General features: G+C 48.4%; 1 long non-coding RNA gene across 2 annotated transcripts in view; it reads right to left on the reverse strand.

Annotated features, from left to right (window-relative positions):
- Positions 1–15,793, reverse strand: part of LOC109447715 (uncharacterized) — a 39,071-nt gene that overhangs the window by 20,688 nt on the left and 2,590 nt on the right. For both annotated transcript variants that reach the window (XR_016022108.1, XR_012490197.2), the window contains exon 2: positions 6,549–6,708. This is a non-coding gene — a long non-coding RNA (uncharacterized LOC109447715). The remainder of the gene's footprint in view (positions 1–6,548; positions 6,709–15,793) is intronic.

Here is a 15,793-nt window from a genome sequence, read left to right on the forward strand (position 1 = left end):
TTTACCTGCTGCATTTGCATATACATATGATATCTGTTATCCTAATTATATCTATTTTCCCAGGTACAGACAGACATACCCCAAGTTGGGGTGCCCATTGGCAGATCACACGGGCCTCTGCAGCTGTGTTTTGATTAGCAGAAAGTTTCCTTGGCATCAGAGAACTGAAATCACCTTGTAGAGTATGACAAGAGCAGCCAAGCGTCTCGCAAGTGAAAATCAGAGGTTTTTCTAAGCAAGGAGTGAGAACAACCACAAAGAATTAAAAGGAGAATAACCTTTAATGGTTTCAGCTGTGAAAGCTCAGTCACGCTGAAGGCCTGCCATCCATCAGAGTGCATGGCACGGGAGCTCTCAGGCCTGGATTCACCCCCATACACACTTCCAGGAGGGGACAGCATTGGGAGGCCTCTGGGGGAGCCCAACGCACCATTTTTCCAGCACAGTAGAGGTGAAGGATGGTTGGAGGAGGGAGTGTTATGGCTCATGATACATTCCCACCTGCCTCACATGACTTGCAAATGATATGCAAATCATTATGCAAATCACCAAAACCCTCTTTTAGAGCCTGAGGCTCAGGGACTCCTTTTAGAAGCCAGGAAGGTACTTTCATGTTTGTATGCTCCCACCATGGACTTTGCGCTCAAGCTCTTGCTACTTCCTTGGGAGAGTTGCGGCCCTGTGTTGCCACTGTGGCTTGTGGGTCAATGTCTTGGGTGTTACATATGTGATTCCTTTGCGGTCCATTGCGTGTTCATAAGTTGGCTCCTATTTGACCCTTGACAACTCTAGAAGGGAACTTGACCAAGTTTTCTGACCCCAGTTGTACCGAGCCTAGAGGCATTGGTGAGCTTGCCTAAGGTCAACCAGCCATGCTGCACTGCACCTGGCTTTGAACCCACGTGCCCTAACTTGAGTCTGGTGCCATTTACCTGATTAAAATATTACACACAGAATAGTGGAGGACTGGAGAGGCAAGAAACATCAGGAGAGGAGATTATTCATCTCCCCTACCCCACCATCACCTTCCAAAATAGTGGCAGGGCTTCTCACTGGAAAGGGCGATGTCGGAGCGGGAACAGGGCTTAATGAAGTAAAAAAACTCCTCAGGTGATTACGATGTGTTCCCAGGTGTGTCTTGTTGGGAGTTACTCATTTATTCGTTCTTCCTCTCACCAAATATGTATTGAGGACCTACTATATGCCAGGCCTTGTTCAACGCAGCTTACATTCAGCAGACAAGTGTCAGTTGTGCTAAAGGCCATGCCAAGCAGAAAATAGCTGGCTGAGACCAGTTTAGACAGGGCAGCCTCTCTGAGGAAGAACATCTGAGCCAGGACCCCTCAGCCCTTCAAGAGCTGGGTGGGGGGAGCCTTTTGGCCGGGATGCAACACGGCAGGCAGAGGGTTAGGAGCAGAAAGGGACCGGGGAGGAGAGGGGCTGGCTGAGGCTGGCTGGAGCTGCTGCCAAGGGCACCTAGGACAAGATGAGCTTGGAGAGGAAAGTAGGAAGGAACCCCAGGCTGGGCCTCAGAGGTTTTGTTTTTCTAGGTAGCCTTTAAGCTACACCCAAACTTGTGGTTTAAAAACAAAAGTTTTGTCTTCATTAAATAGATTAGAATAGTACCGTATGTATTATGCAATAGTTCCTAACAGATGCTGTCTCAAATGAAAGGGAGAGCCACTCAGTGGGTAGGTGTTCAGGGGTCAAGACTATGAGAATTCTGAGAGCAAATCCGGCTCCGCGACTTGATGCCTATGAGAAATTGGGAAGTCCACCCGACCTTCCGAGCATCCGTTCATCTGTACAGTGGGGACAGGAATGGCACCGTGGTGGTTATTTGCCAATCTGGCCTATCTAGAAGCCAGCATTGCCCCATTCAAACGTCTTTTGGGGATCCCCCAATGGTGTGTATGATGGATGGAAGACAGAACCTGCCAGGCATCACCGATGCCTGATACACAAGAGCTTTTGTTCCTGCCACATGGCAGGTCTTGGTGTGAGCTCAGCAAATCCAGACTAAGTGACTCTAGGGCATGGAGAGGATTGGACGCTATGTGACTGGAGCAGAGAATGACCCTCTGGGGTTCACTGGGTCCCTGTCCACAACCTTGTGTTCCAGACTTCTCACAATCACCATGAGGCCACGTATCTTCCAGTCCCAACAGTGATCAGCTGTATCGGAGCCCCCAGCATCCTTCCAATAACCCCCCTGCTTCTTGAACAGCAAGACGGTTCGGTTGCTTGCAGCCAAGAAGGCTGCCAGATAAAAGGGCCTCCTTTGTAAGGCTGCTGTGAAGCTCAACTGAAATCACACTTGTAAAGCACTGCCCTGAATGCCTGGCTCAGTACACGTCAGCTCTTGAGATTATTACGGACTCAGATGGCCCCCAATAAGGGATGATCTGAGTTAAACACAAGGTTTTAATTGACCAAAAAGGATACACAGAATCCTAGTTGCTGAATTGGCAACTTTCCCCTCCGCTCTCAGACGCTGGCTGCTCAGGGTCCCCTGCCTGCCATCGATGCCATGAATTGGCCTCATTGGATGAACACAACAGCATGATGGCACAGACCATCCAAACATCACACCAAACAAACAAGAACGTGGAGGGACAATTTCAGCAACAAATTCTCCTTCTTAACTATGGTTTGGTAGCCCTAATGTGAAAAGTCACTTTACTATCTTGGGGACACACAGCCAATAGGCAACAGAGTGACACAAGGAAGACAGAGTGGTAAAGGGACAAGGGCTCAAGGGCAGGGGTCCAAGACCAGCGCTGGAGTTCAAGCAGTCATGGCGGGGACACGTTCCGTAACCGCTCTGCGTGGCCTCTCGAACACTGAGCTCGCTTTCAAGTGCTTGAACCTGCTTCCTGTGTGAAGGCTCCGAGTCGGATAGTAAGGCATGTGGCTAGACTTTGGAATTTGGGACATTCCAGACACCAGGTGAGCCTGCCACCAACAGCATCTTTTCCTTCTTCCACCCATTTAGTGAGCTATTATTAAACCCCAGAGACAGGCTACACATTAGTCCATTTCATCCTTACAACCTTATAAGGCCACGTACTATTGCTGCCATTCATAAACTGACGCTTAGAGAACTTGAGTGACCTGCCCAAGGTCATGAAGCTAACAAGTGATGGAGGCACAGCTCACTGCCAGGTTTGGCCAGGCGCTGAACCACACAGCTATCTACCTCACCCACTGCCCCCAAAATGCCCTCTCCCCATGCGCACACTCACACCTCCTGGCTCTAGGTTCAGCCTGCCGTATTCTCAGCCAACCTTGCTCTGCAGCCTTCACAGCCACAGAACAGAATTTTTGCTGAAGTGACTTTGTGTTTTTATTTGGAAGATGGGTGTTATGCCCTGGTTGGGACAGGTGGCAGGTCCTGTCTCTTCTACATTAGAAACGCTTATGTACGTGCCATGAAAATGTCTTCTTGGTGCTTATGGCAATATATTGATCATGGCTATTTAATCTTACATACAAAATCAAAGGGTTGGGTACATACTCTTTTTCTGCAAGTTCTGCCTTCAGGCTTTGGGCTTGTAAATCTCCGCTCACACACCATATTAATTATCTTCAATCCTAGTTAAGGGAGGTCCAGTGTGTCAATGAAGGAAAAATGAATCATAACCCCACCATTTCCATGAGGAAAAAAAACATCAAAAGAGGCATGCCTCTTTCTGAAAGTCACTGTGCAAGCAGGCCTGGGTTGCCTGGGGGCACAGAATGGTGACTTGGAGGGGAGCAGCAGTGAGAACTACCATGCACAGGGTCACCCCAGGGGGTGGCCTCCGCCCCTAGTACCACCCTGGTGGGGCCTGACTTTTTTACTTTCTTTCCCCCACTCCAGGGCGGCGTGAGCACAGCCGATCAATAAGACGTGTGGATGGAGGTGCCCAAAGCACATCCTTTCCTCAATCCGGGCAATGGCAGAACCTATCCCGAGCAGTGAGAGGCGGCCAGCGACGGAACGGAGGCTCATCCTGTTGCAGGCAGGCCTGCCTGCTGTCCCCCCCCCCCCCCATCTCAGGTAAACAACCCCTGCACAAGCTAGCAGCATAGAAAGCATTTCCAGGAGGCAACGCGCCCCACGCCTGCCACCTGCCCACCATCCGCCCTCCCACTCCCCAGCCAACATTTCCTTGTGTTGTTCAACGGGTTTTCCCTGACTTGCTGGCACTGGCCAGGCCACCTCCCAGGATCCCCATGGATCCCACGTTTGATTTCCGTGTGTCCTGTTGAGAGAGCAGATCTCACCGGGAATGCTACTAGAGGGTTTGTGGTGGCTCCTGGCTCTGGGGAGGTGTCGCAGAGGCCCACGTGCTGTCCAGAGACATTCCAAATTAAATTACTCCAGGGAGGCCACACCTCATCAGCCTTCCCCAGTTTTTGGAAAGGAAAAGGCATTATTCTGCCAAACTATGGTAGTTGCCTAACATGCTTTTTTTCTTCTTCTTCTATTTCTCCTCCTTCTTCTTTTGCATTTGAAAGAAAAAATAAAAACAAAACAAAAAAATGAGTCTGGGCGTTGCAGCAAAGGCCGGGCAAAGTATTGTGCCTCCTCCATCCAGGCAGACACCCGATCGGTCAGAGCAAGATGGGCAGTGACCACAGAGCTCTAGGGTCCAGTTCTGAAACAGGCGACGCACGTACACACCCCCTGGGCCCTTTCCTCCCTTCTTCCCTACACATATTTAATGGAAAACAAAATCCAACCGCCTCCCCAACATCCTACTGTAAAAGGCAGAGGGCTGGGGTATGAAAATAGCAGGGAAGTTCTGGCTGGCTTTGGTTTGAACCCATAGCATTAAGAGGTGATAGGCCTTAAAAGTTAGGGAAATAACGTAACGAGGTTCTTCCACGCAAAAGTCAGGTTAGAAACCTGGGGATTCTAACAGGTGGGACATTCACAGGTAAAACTGGGGAAAGCATTCTCCAGAGGAGAAGCCATATAAGCCAGGGTTTCTCGGCCTCAGCTGAGATGACAGTGACATTTTGGACCCTGTAGCTACTTGTGGTGGTGGGGTTGTCCTGTGCATTGCAGGACGTTTGGCAGCATCTGTGGTCTCCACCCACCAGGTGCCAGTAGCACCCCTCCCCCATGGCAACCAAAAATGTCTCCAGATATTTTTGTCCCTGAGGGTAGAAATTGCCTCCAGGAGAAAAGCACTGCTCCAAGCAAAGGTGTGGAGGTGGGAATGAGCCTGCGGTGTTCAGGATCTACAGAAAATCCAGAGCCCGAACAATTAATACCCACATCATCCAGTTGCCAAGAGAACTAAGAGATGTAAAAGGATTTCATAAAACCACCACCACCATCATCGTCATCATCATCATCAGCTGTCTTTCTGGAGTGCCTATCACATGCCCAACTTGTGCCCAGTACTCAACACACCATGTCTAATAAGCATTAGTGGTCTTTAATGCCAGAGCTGCATGCTGGTGACTCAGAGTAATGGACAGCCAGAGCCATCAATTTCACCAAATATGGCAAACATGGCCAGGCCGCACGAGCTGCTGCTGAGAAAGAGCATGTGCTTCGTGCTCCTTCGCAGGCGTGGTGATAGGCTGGAGGCATTTCTGGACACAAGATGAGCTGGAGAACTGAGCCAGTCTCCTACTGGAAGACCACCACCTACATGACCCCCTCCCCCACTTCCACTTCCACCTGGCGTAACTTGTACATTTGCTGGCCACTTATTTACACCCTCCCTACACAGAGTGGTCCATGACCAGTGACATTCCCATCACCTGTGAGCTTGTTAGACATTCAGAATCTTGGACCCACCCCCCTGACCTTTCAATTCATAATCTACATTGTGACCAGATCCCAGGTTATTTCTGAGTGCACTAAGGTTTGAGATGCGCTACCCTATCCTAACAGCACAAGGCTGCTAGCACCCGTCAGCATTTTAGAGGGTGCACAGGCGCGCTGCAACGGCCCTTCTCACACTAGATTCATTCATTCAACAGGCATGGACTGAATGCGCATGCGGAGCTGACAGTCTGGTGGCCCCTTACCACCCCCAGACAGGTGACAACATGGATGAAGGAAAATGAGGCTGCAGCAGCTTAACAGACTTGGGAAAAACCTGCTACTAATAACCAGAGAGAGGGTTTTAGCTCAGCCTTTTCCCAATCCCTGGTTCGTTTTACTTTTCAACTTTTTGTATTTTCCACTTTTCAACTACACTCATCAGAGCAAAAGAAACAGAGACTTCTACCTGTCTCAAATACCGAATCATACTGGGGGCTGGGGAGTCACTCAGACGGGCTGCTACTGGTGTCACTCATGACCTCATTTAGAATCAGAGACAATTTCATTCACTGGGACGGGCTCACTTTGCTCAAAGCTCTCATCAGTTTCATCAGTTCCAAATTAAAGGCATTTAAAGACCACCCATAAAAAGATATAACCCAACCACGGCTCCCGAGATTTTAATAAATCTCCACCTTCAACTACATCTTCCTATCAATTTAAATCAAAATGGAGGTCTGGATCATGTCCAAATTCCGACCCCAAGTCCCTTTCTCACCTGGGCTTCCTCAAACTTGAAAGCTTTTTTGTGGTTGTTTAGTTCCATTTAGTTTAGTTGTGTTTTCTCATAAAGATGTCATGAGACCTGGTTTAAGCATCCAGCAGTTCCAACGCTCTGTGATTCCAGGGAAATTACTCAAGAGTCTCTTTTTTCTCATCTGTAAAATGGAGAAAATAGTGATTAGAATAAATAAGTTAAAAATAAAATAAAGTGGGAAAAATAGAAACCACAGAGTTCCTGGGGGAATTCATGGAGCTAATGTGCGTACTGTGCTCAACCCCAAGCCCGATTCCGGGCAGGCATGAGACCATTGGCAGCTACCTTCTCCCCCTCTTTTTGTCTGAGAACATTCCAGGAGGCTGCTGAGGGCTGATGGTGCTCGTGAGTCTTCTAAGGGGTTCTCTAACTCATTGAGCTGCTGGGAGTACAAAGGAGGAAAGTCCCACACAAATGCAGAGCACAGAACTCAACAGAAGGGCTTTTGCTGTCCTCCATGCCTGAAAGTAAGCTTGCTGCCATCTTTGACATGTCTTCTGTGATGCTCAGGAAAATAAGGAGACAGCTATGAAAGTCTCCAATGGAGGATAGAACTATGAGAGTCTGTAGGGACACCTGACATCCTTCTGATTCACCCAGCTCGGGAAATTCCCAACTATGTGAGCCTTATATCACCCTCAAGATGGAAGGTGAAAATGCCAGACATCCATTTTCCTAGCTTCCCTTGCAGCTATGAAGCAGCCTCCAAACACCCCCCAGCAGGACTTTGACTCAGGAACCAGGGCCTATAAAGAATCCACTCTGCCAAGGGTGTCACAGGAGTGAGATCTACAGTCACCACCCAGCAGCCACCATACCCAGCTTCTGTGGCGTCAGCGATGGCACTGTTTCCAGGGGCAATAATGATGTCATCTCAGGAACTATTCTGATGATCGAATCTCAACAGGTGGAGCCTGATTCTGCTGGCCTCCTAAAGAATCTGTGAGCTCCCCAAGTCCTTTAATAGGTTATTTCTCTGTTGAAATTGAACAGTCACTTGCTGAAGCAAAGAACCCCAATACCGTGTTTCCCCGAAAATAAGACCAGGTCTTATATTAATTTTTGCTCCAAAAGATGCATTAGGGCTTATGTTCAGGGAACGTCATCCTGAAAAATCATACTGGGCTTATTTTCTGGTTAGGTCTTATTTTCAGGGAAACATGGTAGAAGCGTCCTTGCTTCTGAAGTTCAAGATCTAGTCTTAAACTTAGCTTAGAGAGAGAAGTAAGCGCATAGTGATAGAGAAACTCCCACAACTGGCCCACCTCCCCTATGTCTGTGAGTGGTTCTCAAATGAGGTCCTTGGAACATACACGTCAGAGTTAACTATGGTGTCACCAGAGTATTAATGAAAATACAGACTCCTGGCCCTCACTCTGCAGATATTGGAGCTGTGGTTCAGAAATATGCATTTTTAGCAACCCCCACCCTCCACCCCACCTGTTATGCTCACTAAAGGGTAAGAACCACTAGTTTATGGTGCTGCCTAACCTTTCCATACGAATAACTGTGTAGCTCAGAGGCAACCTGCCCTGGGGGGCTCTGGCTGCCCTGGGTCAATCCAGCTGCCCTGAGAACTAAGGAGAGCCAATATTTCACACCCCACTTCCCCCCTGTGACCACACTGGCTGCAAGGTTCTGCATGACTCCAGGGCTACTCAGACTGTGGTTCATCCATGAACTGCTTTTTATCCGTCTGCACTCCCATGGCTAGAGAAATCGAGACTAAGCAGTTAGAAGCTCGTTGGGCAGTTCGTCAGAATAACTGTCAAGTTTGCTGACTGTAATACAATTTGGGGGCTTATATTTTGTGTGACTGGGTTTTCTATTCCAAATTTTTTTCTAGTAATATATATTGTTTGTATTCTACAAAAGTATTGGTCCATGGCAGACTGGGGTGGGGGTCGGGGGGCGGAATCTGGTCCTTCACCAAAGATGGTCTTTCATCACAACTGGTCTATGGCATTGAGAAATAATCATCCAGTCAGTAAACCATAAGTCAGTTTGGGGGTTCTGAAGAGTGTTGGTCCAGGCTCAGACCCTGAACTACATCTGGATGTGCCTGTCACTGGGGTCTTGACCTTCTGTCCCACAACGTACAGGGCCTTTCCTTCTGAGACAGATTAGTACCTGGCTTTCAAAGGACCTTTTGTTTCTGAGTAGAAAGTGAAGAGTCACTACTACTCAGAAACACCAGGGAAATCTCATGCTTTCTCCAGGCTCGATGTAGATGGCCCCCTACCAACCGTAGTCCCGTCTCCACCCAAGCCAATACTTGTCCCCAGATCAAACGTGACCAAACCCCAGAGAACTTTTAGGGTTCAGTTGTTTAAATATGACAGTAGCAATTTCCATTTTTCTCTTTGAATTCTGTATCTATAACATCCATTTCCAACATTTTTGAAATGAGAAACCTGATTTTTCAACTTTATTGGGATACAATTGAAGTATGCTGAATCACATACATGTAAAGTATACAGTTTGATCAGTTTTGAAGTATGTATATAATTACGTGAAACCATGATTAAAATCAAGAAAACACACATTTCTATTACGCCCAAAAGTTTCCCTGTGCCCCTTAACAATCTCTCCTTCCCTTCTCCTCCACCCCCAGGCAACTATTAAATCACTATTTGGCTTTCTGTCACTCTAGAAGAGCTTGCATTTCCTAGGATTTTATACACATGGAATGATAACTGAAAGCACTCTTGGTTCTGGCTTCTTTCAGCTGGCAGAGTACTTTTGAGATTCATCACAACATTGCAAGAATCAATACTCCATTCCTCTTTATGGCTGAGTAGTATTCCAGGACACACATAGTCCACAATTTGTTTCGCCACTCAACTGGGGAAACCAATTTTTAAAAAAGGAAAATTAATTTCCCTAATCCTCCTGAAAGCACACCAACGAGGAGGAAAAGAGGAAAAGGGGAGAGAAACGCAAAGCAAATGTCTTCAAGCCTGTTCCCTTCTCAGGATGTTTGCGTGTGCTCTTTCATGGGCCTGGAATGCTCATGTCCCCAAAACTTAGCATCGCTGACACCTCTCATCATTCACATCTCAGAGTTCACCTCCTCAGAGGCCTTCCCTGGTCCCCCTAATATTCCTCCCTGTGTTTCCATGCCAGTCACTCTCCATCACTTCACATAAAGTATATACTGTTCCCTGAGTTTACTGAATTTTTGTTTTTGTTATGTGGATCCCTTTTATGAGAAAAGCAAGAATCTTATCTGCCTTGTCACCATGATATCCTTCATGCCTAAAATATGGACTGGTATATAGTAGGTGCTCAATAAATGTCATTTAATGAATTTGCAAGTAAATGAATTAATGAGAAAGTGAAGGGTCACTGCAGAATGAATTGTATTTTTTAAAGTTATGAAAACTTTGGTTTGGAAAAAAATCTCAGAACTCCCTGATAGCGTGAAGGCATTTGGGAAGCTACTCACCAACCCTGGGGGCGTCTCATACATCCACTCAGAAGCCAGGAGGAGAATGGACTGAGCAGCCAACACATGGAAACCTATTTAATGCAACGGTGAGAAACCCAGCCTGGGCTCTCCCGCTGCCCTGCTGGCTCCAGCACTCCTACAAATCATCTGAAAGGCTAAATCATGTTTAAATCCCCCAGATTGTGATGCCCGGGAACTATGAAGGACACTCGTGCATAATTTACATACTGCCAAGCTCCTAAGAGCCTCTAAATAAAACCCCTGGAGGCCCCTGGGCACTATTTTTGAGGAGAAGGACATCAAGTGACAGATTAAATCGAGTCTACTCCCTCAACACTAGGGAAAAAAGAAACCTCACCCTCCACTCTCTGACATCTGCGAATGTCTTAAACTACGTTTGCTGTCCGATGCTTCCCAGGGAAGCTGTTATGACATCGAGAGCGGTGCACATGTGCTCTCATCTCTCCCATTTCACACAGCTTCACTGCTAACAGGTATTTTTGCTCAGACTTTCATTCTTTTTCCAGATTCTGACCATAAAAAGTGTTTTAATCTCAAACCACGGGGGTGGTGGGTGTTTGCAAGAGCCCTTTTTGTGTTCTGCCAATGAATGTTAAATTACATTTGGTCACAATATGGTTATAGTAGTAATAATGAATTGGTCCATGCAGCAGCCGTTAGAGGCTCTAAATCCAGAAGAGACACACACCTGGGAAGGCAGGACAAGATGATAGGAGGATTTTCCATCCCAAACATTAAATTTGGCTATAGAATGTTCCATTGTAATGACCATGATTAGTTTTTAGAATCTGACAAAAATGGAAATCAAAAAAGCCAGAAAAGTAAGACCTAAGTAAACACTATAAGTAGTTTATACCTTTCAAGGGGCCCCAAGAAAAACAGCACCTGTTTTATTGCTTTTTTGTTGTTTTGTTTTCTGTATAACTTAGATGCATCTACACAATCAATAAAACAGAACAAAACAAATGTGATCCAAATAAAACAACCAGGTGAATACAGGCTGTACCTAAGCAACAGGCCACTTACATGTCCACCAGGGTTCATAAACCTTCCAGAAGCCTGAAAATGGTTTGTCCAGGGCCCAGATGACCCACATGCACAATTGGACTTGGACTCATGCATAACCTAGTCTAGTTTCAATTTTCTTTATTAGTTGGAACTTCCTGTTGGAATGTTAGCAATTCCCTGAACTCAAGCACTGCTTTTACCCTCCTCCTATACTGTTCCATTCACCCTCAATACTGAGCCAGGCAATAACATGCTCCCAGGAAATAATCTGTGATTCATCGCCTGCCAACAAGGAAAGGGACGGAAGGGTTTCTTTCGCAGTTGTATCGCCTCTGCCTAGCACATTACTCTGTAGAGTGAATAAATAGATGGATGGATGGATGGATGGATGGATGGATGGATGGATGGATGGATGGATAATGACATTTTAACCATCATTTGATCTTCACAACAACTCTCTGAGGTAATAACAGTAATGGTTCACACTTATATTGTGCTAAGCATATGCCAGCCACTATTCTAACTTCTTCACACACATTAATTCTTTTAACCCTCAAGAGTTCTATGGAATAAGGACTCATTATCTCTATTTACCACATGAAGAAAGTCTTGGAGACATATGGAAGTCACGCTGGAAGAGGCAAGCAAGCACTATGCTCCCGCTCCATTAGCTATACTTTATGAAGCAGGAAACAGAGGGTGGTGATATTCATTTGACTAAAGCTACCCCCTACACGGGTGCACAGCCAGCGCTGTGTTCCCAGGACACTGTTAAATGACAGAGCCAGGATGTGAACCCCAACAGCCCGACTCCAACGCCCAAGTAGGAAATACAGAATGAAGCTGGTCTGTGGCAAATATCTGAGATCAGTAGAGAGAGAGAGAGAAAGAGAGAGAGAGAGAGAGAGATTGAGATAAGAGGCAGGTTTTCGCAATGATATTCCCCCAAACTGGAGGTTCTGTGGGGTCCAGGAAAGAAAGAGAAAATAATAACAAACCTGGAAAACGGGGGCTGTACCCCAGCTCTCCTGGAATCATTGTGTTTTGGTTGGAGGAGAGATCTGCTGGATCTGTTTTCAGTCCCTGTGCAAAGGCTACAGCAAAGCCTGAGCCACATATTAAGCAAAAGTTACATCCATTCCAGCCTGAGCAAAGTTCTGAGTGAGGCGTCTCAAGATTTTACTACAAAATATGTCAGTCTTGGGTGGGGGTGGGGGGACCCAGGACGGAAGAGTGGAGGCCAGGACAGAAGGAGAATTGGAAACGGGAAGAGGGAGAAGTTGGGGTTAGTTCCTGACACCAGTGTGTAGGTGTTGATGGTTTCAGGATTATGACTTAGATAACTGCTTCTGTTTTGAGAAGGCAGAAGGAAGCAGCGAGACACAGGTTTGGAACGGGGACATGTCAGGTTCTTACCTTTAAAAGTCCATGTTAAACTGGATATTAATTTCAAGAGAGCAGTGGTGTTAGAAATTGAGAGAAAAAAATTGTAGTGTAATAATTAAGAACACTGTTGAGCTGGAGCAGGAAACAGAAGGAGAAGAGATGGGGGCTATCCCCTGGCCCCCCACCCTTTCTTATTCATCACACATATGGAGCTGAGAAGGTTTGAAGACACAGGATTGATGAATTAAAGTTTGTTTTGGGGACAGGGTAAAGCTACAATTCTGACTCAAACTGCAGCCCCAGAAAAACACATCTTTCCCTCACCCTGAGCAGCACTTTGTCGGTAGAGAGAAACCCAAAGAAACATTCCCTTTGAAAGTCACAGCTCAGCTGAGACATGTGGGATTTGTAAATTACCAATAATGTGAATGACAGGCAGGGTTTGCTCACAGGCTGCCAGGCAGACAAGAGCCTGGACCCCCAAGATGGTTCTGAAACCAGACTTGGCCATTTGAATTCTGCAGAACAGAAACCAAAAGGTGTTTTCCTCCACGAACATCGTCCCAGGAGAAGTCATCCCCAGGCAAGGTCTCACTGCACACAAGCTTTTTATAAAACCAAGATGAACATCTGTGAGATTTTTTTGATCTGTTGTTTAAAAAGGTACCCTTTGCTAGAGAAAGTGGCAGAGTATAATTTTCTTAAAGTTTGCAAAAAATTTGCTAAATTAGTTCATCTAGACGTCCAATTGGGATGTCATTTGAGGGGATCTCCTTTATGAATGAAAATGGGTTTTCTGGCAGACCCCCAGGCACCCTCCCCCCCATGCACACAGCTTACAGATCTCACACCTCTTCCCAACAGATGCCATGTAAGAACGAATCACTATTCACTGGATCCCTGACTCCTACTTCTTGAGCTCGAAAATGGGGATCCGTGAGCCCGCTGGGGTTTCTGGCTAGCCTGCTTGGCACTAGGTTCCAGAAATTAGCTACACTCTATTGCATGGTGATGATTTCTTTCTTTCTTTCTTTCTTTTTCCACGCTCAGAAAACCTCACCGGGATTTTAACCAGAAGGAAGCAAAGGTTTTCTTTTTATAAATTCGATTCGTCCTTTCCACTTTCTCTACATTGAGACATTTCCTTTGGGAGGAATTTTATACCCAGACACCCCTTCGTGAGGCACTGTTGCATGCGGGGCGCAGTGAATTTAAGTGCAAGATACTCAAGGTGGACGGAAAGTGAAAATCGCGGGCACTACGTAGCACTTGCGGTCGCCAGCGAAGTCAGATTCTAAATGTCTGTGTGGGGACGGTCCTACGAAAGAAGACAAAGTTTGCCGCGCGCGGGCAGGCGGTGTGGGACCCTCCGCTGGGATGCGTGCGGCTGGTTACCAAGCCCTCCCTCCGCTCACCACGGCTGAATTTCCCGCCGGAGCCGGCGCCTGGACCCCTGGTCCCCGCGCGGCACCCGGCGCCGGGCTGGAGATAGCCCTCGGCTGTGGGCGGCGGAGTCCCCCGGAAAGGGCGCCTTTGCGCCACCGGGAGTTGGCGGCTGCAGAGCCAGCGCGCAGAGTGCACACAGCGTAGCCTTCGCCGTGCGGGGGGCCGGGGTACCCACCAAGCCTCCTCCCCAAGGCCTCGGGTTCGAAGCCTCTCCAGTGGCGGAGAAGTTAACATTTGAGCGACAGCAGTTCGGTTAAGGAAGGAGTTTCTGAAACTCCGGGGAAAGCAAAGTCCCGGGGTTTGGAAAGGAACCGAGCCTACGGAGGGCTTTCCAACCTTGGACAAATTTCCAAATCTGTCTTTTTCTAACCCCACCCCAACCCTAGGAGAGAACACTAACGGCTAGGGTACTAACCACCTCAATCCTTCCTCCCTCTCCCCCTCCCAAAACTTTCAGATGAAAAAAAAATACAAATAAACGCGTAGTGGTTAATGCTGGTGCATTCAGGTGTCCCCATCCTAACACACACACCACCGCCGCCACCACCACCCACTCCTTCCCTCCCACCTCCGGGGAGGGGAGGGACTGGGAACCTGATCTCCGGGCTCCCGCCCTGAACGTTTCCCCATCAATAATGTTGATACCATCGCTGTGCATCCACCCCCGCCCCTGGGGCGCCGGGGCCGCCTCTTCCCCGCTCTCTGCTTGGCTTAAGAAAACGAAACCTTTTCTACTGCCCTGCTAGCTTCGGCCAGGGGCCAGCGAGGCCTGGGGCCGGGGCCTGGGGAAGCAGGGGCGCTGGGGCATCCGCAGAGCGCGTGGGGGCGTCCTTCAGTTCGCCGGTGCCCAACTAGCATCCGCGGAAAGAGGAGGGTCCGGGGCCCAGGCCAGGCCTCATTCCAGGCTCCATCCCAGACCCCCGGGTCAGGCTGGGCCAGAATAAGATATTTTTGCGAGTGAAAGAATCAGGCCTCCGAAAGGGAAGGCTCAACACCTTCTCCCCTATCCAGGATCCGGGACCAAGCGGAGAGGCTCGGAAACCCCTTTGCTGGGAACTCAGCTGTGGCCCGCGGGCTTGGGACACAGCCCTTCGGCCTTGACAACTCACCAAAGATGCTCTAGGTCTTGGGAAACCCGAGGGGACGTGTTGGTAGAAATGAAGGCATCAAGCCCCCAAAATGTGAGTTTGCACAACTCTCCAAGCGCCTCCCCCGGCCACGGTTCTTCTCGGCCCATGAGGTCACGACCCTGGCGCCGCCGCGGCCTCACTTCGGGCCACCCCCATTGTCTAGCGTGGATCAGCCCTAAAGTGTCAGGCTGTCTGGTGGAAATGGCGAGTCCGAACCCCGTCACCCCGATTTCCCCAGCAGTTGCCCCACCCAAGGCTGGCACCGCGTGAGCCCCTGAATAGCGCTCTGGTCCCTTGGGTGAGCAAGCCGTGGGGATGGGCTCCAGCTGGGGCACATCACTCGCACTCGCTTCCTTCTTTCGACCCGCTCAAAAGTAAAAATCAACCCCTACTCTGTCTGTTTTTATTAATTTAATTATTTCTTTGCCTCGCAGCACGCGAAGCCTCACCGGCGTTCTGACTTTGCCGCGCCCGCGTCAGCGAACCAAGGAACTTGGGCCCGAGACAATGGCCCGTAATTGACGTATTGCCATCAACAATGCACACTAACTCTCCTCTCCCCGCCATTTCGACCACCCCCCTCCTCCCATCCCCCCTCCTCCCATCCCCCCTCCTCCACCTCCTTTTCCCTCTCTCCCGGCCACAGAGGGAAAGAAAACAAACAAGAAATTAGCGGGCGATGCGGCGCACAGAGCGAGACGCCCGCCTGCACGCCGTCGAGGACGCAAAAGAACGAAAAAAGTTATTAAAGTTTGGATCCCCCC

This window comes from Rhinolophus sinicus, chromosome 8 (genome assembly GCF_057876585.1).
Source record: "Rhinolophus sinicus isolate RSI-liver-muscle chromosome 8, RSI-T2T, whole genome shotgun sequence".
In the NCBI taxonomy this organism is placed as follows: domain Eukaryota; kingdom Metazoa; phylum Chordata; class Mammalia; order Chiroptera; family Rhinolophidae; genus Rhinolophus; species Rhinolophus sinicus.